Source organism: Aplysia californica, unplaced genomic scaffold (assembly GCF_000002075.1).
Source record: "Aplysia californica isolate F4 #8 unplaced genomic scaffold, AplCal3.0 scaffold00465, whole genome shotgun sequence".
Taxonomy (NCBI): Eukaryota; Metazoa; Mollusca; class Gastropoda; order Aplysiida; family Aplysiidae; genus Aplysia; species Aplysia californica.
Window position 1 is genome coordinate 182,955 of NW_004797735.1, and position 5,741 is coordinate 188,695.

Sequence of the window (5,741 nt, forward strand, 5' to 3'; positions counted from 1 at the left end):
GAGAGAGAGAGAGAGAGACAAAGAGATAGCACAGAGAGAGGGAGAGAGAGAGAGAGAAAGAGAGAAAGAGAGAGAGAGAGAGAGAGAGAGAGAGAGAGCTAGACTAACGGGCAGAGATAGATACAGCGAGGGAAGGAAAGAAAAAGCCAAAGGGAGATGAGAGAGTGTGGGAGAGAGACAGAGAGGGAGAGAGAGCGAGATAGAGAGAGAGCGACAGAGAGAGAGAGAGAGAGAGAGAGAGCCAGACTAACGGGCAGAGATAGATACAGTGATGGAAGGACAGAAAAAGCCTTAGGGAGATGAGAGAGAGAGAGTGGGAGAGGGACAGAGACACAGAGAGGAGAGAGAGAGAGAGGGAGAGAGAGAGAGAGAGAGAGAGAGAGAGAGAGAGAGAGAGAGTTCCAGCCTAAGGACACACTGTTTGGGTTTGCTTGTCGTGAGTGAATGGGGCATCATTGTATGTCATGTGTATCACTGTGCAAGAAAATCATGAATGCATTTCTATGTTGATACTGTTGATGTTCTGTTATATCCAACCAAAATTCCCCTAATGGATAAATGAAACTTATCTTATCTTTTCTTATCTTACCTTATCTTATACTTATATTCTCTTAACTTGTCTCATTATTCATTACATTGCATCACCTATTATATCTTCAAATTGCTTGACACTGTTTGCAAGTTGCAGCAGCATATTTACCTGTATTTTCGATAGAGCTATTGTGTCAAGGACTTTTTGACCAACAATATCTACAAAGAAATGTTGAATTTGAATAGATTGCTTAATTTTTGTGGTTCTGTGTTAGAATGCAGTGTTGAAAATGTTGAATAATTTTGTGATTCTATCATGTTGAAGTGCAGCATTTGATGCTGCTTAATTTTTGTGATTCTACATTTAAATGCAGTGTTGAAAGTATTGCTAATTTTGTGCGTTTGTGTTCTCTGCCTACTCAACCAATGAAGGCTTAGTTGATTAACACGCTGCTGAGGCTTGCGCTCGGGTTCATAGGTTAGGGGAAAACATTGTTCAGTTGAAATTGTCCAAGACAAGCCACTCATTGTCGAGGGGGGGAGCGGATGTCTTGGACAGGTGGATGCCTTAAATAGTGTCGTCATTACAACAAGGAAAAAAAAAGAGGAGGGGGGGCAGCGCAGTGTTCATATGTACAGACGATTGTCTTGGACAGGTGGCGATTGGAGTAGGTTTGACTGTATCAGGGAATGTGGCTGCATGATGACATATTTTTTTTTCAGTTGTCCTTTTGATCCCCTCCTATTTTCACATGATTGTTACATCTCTCTGAATTTCCATGTGAAATGAAAGGAAAGGCCATCCTGTGTTGTCAAACAGTTGTGAAAGCTGTCTATTAGTTTATTGTAAGATTCTGTGTGCATAGTTGCTAACGAATATTAAAAAACTGTACATGTATTTAATTAATACGTGTTCAAAGGTCTGAGCTGTCGGGGGTGGCTTGCCGAAGGGAAGTCACTTTATCCACGCTGGGGCCCGCGGCTCGGCGTAGCGAATGAGTTAAGCTATTGAAGTTACCAAACTTTGGCTGTCATTCTCTCATTAATTGAACAACTGAGTCCAGGCTACTCCACCTTCTTCAATCGCAAATATCTCGACTTCTATTCAAGTGAGATGGATATTTTTTCAATAAAAGCAGAGCGAGAATAAGCTTTCAGTTGATATCAATAACTCCATATGCTCAAAAATTGGCGAGCGCCTGATTCCACAACATCGTGACTCCTATATTATCAGTCTGTCTGTCTGTGTATGTGTTAGTTGTGTATAGGTTGTGTGCAAAAAATTGTTTTTTATGACTTATTTATATACATGAGTGTGCATGAGTATGTATGTGAAAGAGACAACCAGAGCTGAATAAACAAAGGAGGGAGAAACGAGAGAGAAAATTAATTATTCATGTTGTATTACCAAAGATAAAAATTTCATGCTGCTCGTTTAGTTTAATTTTTTTACAAAGTTATGACCAGGTCATCAAAAAAAGCCTATGCTGTTAAAACAGTGTTATACAGATTATTATTTTTTTTGGTGTGCATAATAATACATCGTACTTTATACACAGCATCCCTTTTCAGCTGAGCTTCATAAAGCTTTTCTAGTAGAGCCTGCAATATATTTATTGATAAATGTGTGTATTTTTCTAATTAGGGTTATGAGAAAGCTAAAGCATTCTTTAAACTGAGCATATTACTCTTTCACTGCCTTAATTAATTATACTTGCTCAGTAGAATACTACTTTTCTCTGACAAATAATGACAAATTTTCAGTAGCATAATAACATTTCCTAACTTTTCTCTCAGGTCTTCGGGATCTTATTACATGAATTATAACTTCTGCGTGTATGGAGAGTCAAAGAAAAGGGTAACGTGATAATCTAAAATTATGTACAGTGTAATCCACTTAAATCGACAGCCGATGTATCGACATTTTTTCATATCGACATATTTTCCAATTACGAAATTTTTCTTTCAATATCTTCACAAGACAATTTTTCTTTTATCGACTAAGTCCGCATACTGGCCAAGTTGCCTATTCGACACACCAGGTTTTAGTAGGTCATGTAGTCTCCAGCACAGTACAGTGCGCTGGGTATCACCTCCCTACCCCCCCCCCTCCCGATCGCTCACTCCCCTTCCCATCCCTTTCTCAGTCTGTCACTGGCAAGTGCCATTGTCAGTAAATCAGTGAGCCTTTATATTTCCCCAGCAAGCGGCCATAAACAGGCCTTATAAGGATGTTACAACAAAGTTTGCTCTGGTGTGTAGTGTGCGCCTCGCGTTGCTCCGTCATTTGACTTTTGTACCGTAACTCCACTCCCCCACCTCCCCTCTGCCTCTCGTTAGTTTCACTGTGCAGTTGTGTAAGAATCAAGGGAGGCAACCAGCTTTAAAATTTGTGTTGTCTTTTTACCGCTTACCTCCCCTTGTTTTTTCCTCTCTGGCTTTATATTTTCATTTATCGACTTTTTTATATAATTTTATATATATCAATATATCAGATCCATTTCCCAAAGCATGTCGATATAAGCGGATTATACTCCTTCGGATGGACTTGGCAGACATGCATAATCTCCATTCGTTGATTTGAAAGAGTTAACATCTCTCTGACTTCTATATTTCTAGTCCTGTGTAGTATTTAATTTGCTATTCAGTACTGCTTTTGGGAGTTGGTGGTTTCATCAGGCATGTAATGGCAGGATACAATAACATGTGTTGAACTGTGAGAAAAGGAGTGAGAGTGAGATGAGAGACTTTATTTTTTTAGTGTACCAACTTCGTTTTCTTAGTTCACTTTATTTTCTCTGTCCAATGTTTTTATTGTAGAATAAACAATGTCTTAACTTATTATACTTATTTCAATGTGTTCAATCAGACATAATATTTTTACTCTAACCGACATTTCATTCATTATAGTCATCTTGTAATAATGCTGTGTAAGAATTTGTATGTATGTGCTTTTTACTAAACCACTAGGTATTGATATCATATAAATTAACTTACAGGTTTATGTTATAGTAGTCATACAACACTGTGCAGTCTTTAGAAAATGGACTAGAATTTTCTTTATGCAGTGTCTGATATTGTCACCAGCATGTGTAGTGTTGGTTTGGGCACTTCGTCATTGCATGCAGAAGACTTAATAATAATAATAATAAATAAATAGCATTTGTATAGCGCATATCCCCGCTCAACAGCAGGCTCAATGCGCTTTTTTATTATTACCCCAGCAGATCATAGAACACCCAGAAACATTCTCAGCTTCCTGGGAAGCATACAGTGCAAGCAGCTGATTAAGCGCTCAAACACTAACAAACTGCCAAGACTTGAGCTTGATTCTTGAGTGAGGACATATGTTATCGAGTATCTCGGTCTTTCTGTTGGGGCATTACGTCCTTTCAGCTCAGCTTGGCCTTGACAGGCAAGGTTGAAGCCTGCTTCCTTAAATCCTTTAATTATCTAAATTGTGAGCACAAAAACACTTACCGGTACATCATGAAACATAAGAAAAGGCTGTCAGATAAATTAAGTAGACCACCAGCAGTAAGAGAAGGTGCTAGAACATGACTATCTTCATAATGAAAGTGTGGGAGAACAAGATAGAAATTTTCTTTACTGACCTTTGAAATTCTCTACTTCTTCCTTGTCATTTGCATCCACCAGTCTTTTGGAGCCTTAAAAAACTCTGTGTGACTGTATTTGGTCGCTGTGACTTTCTGATAAGATACAAAGAGCCTTTGCAAGTGAAGTGTATTTAATAATTTTTGAGAAAGATAAAAGAAAGAAAAAGGGATCACAGTGATAGTTTAACCAATATAAGGCAAATTGTTATCTTATTTTAATTTATCTCATGTTAACCCCACTGTTGGCCTTTTTTCCCCTTTAATATGATTTACTCTCTCGTAATTTTATTGTCATGAACCTTAACTCTCTGCGTTTCATTTGTTTTCCTTCCCTTAGCTTGGTCACAGTAAACCCCGTCATAAACTTGGCCTCTGGGTCTTTGTGTATACACCCCTACATCATATTGTTAAAAATATTGCATTAAAGCATGTTCCTCTGCTTACTTTGAAAACAGTGGAAAATATTTTTTTAAGTACCCCTCATTCAGCAAAAGGCAAGAAAAGAGGACCATGGATTACCGGTACTGAGCAAATGAAGGTTTAGGTGGAAAAAATTGATTATAATGTCATTAAGTTTAATTTTATTTTTTATTAATTGACTTGAGTAATGCGTTTACTGAAAATGTTCACATTTTGCACTTTTATTCTCCCTGGTTGTCTTTCAGTAGATGTCTAGCCGAATTTATGAAAAAAAACAACTAACTCTTCAATATGATTTTATGTTATTTGTACTCGGGGACAATTGTGTTTAGTAAATGAAATATAACATGCAGTGTTTATATATATAGCTATGTGAGGCAGTGTGGTGAAATCAGGCGCTCGTCAAAATAACTAAATTGAAGAAACAAAAATTTTCCCCTTGTTTGGACATTTTTATAGAATTTTTATATTTTGTCTTAACCTCTTTTAATCCATATAAAAGCACATTTCCATGTGAATTTTACTGAAAAACATAGATTAATGGCTCAAAATATGTCATTTTTCAGTTTTCAAAGGCTCTTTAGCCTTTGGACTTACCAAACTCTGGCGGCCATTTTCACGCTTATTTCACCACTTAAACCAGGCCACTTCACTTACTTCAAATGCAGATATCTTGAGTTCTGTTCAAGATAAATAGATATTTGTTTCATTGGAATTGCTGAGTTCAACAAAGTACGGTGTGGCTTTATGCCACTGAGGCGTCACGCTAGCCGTGAAGGAGAACCCGGGTCACCCCGAAAAGTTGCAGGCTAACGGGGCTCTGGTGAAACTGTGACAGGCCTAGCAAGTTAGCAGCGGATTATTTATTTGCTAAAAACACTAACTAGAGGGTGACCGAGAAAGACCTGGGTAGATGGAGTCAGGGAAACATTAACCACATAAGGCATCCCCCTGACCCAAGCTCTCCGGCTGGCGACTGAAAGACATCTCTTTCTTCCCACGACACCAAAAGGGTATAAGCGGCGGATGAAAGTAAAAGTAAAAAGTAAAGTTTCATTGGAAGCAAAGCAAATAAATCAGCTTTCAGATGATACCAATTTAACTCCATATGCCCAAAAACGAGCGCCTGAATCCACCGCGTCGTGACACATTATCTATCTCTCTCTCATATAT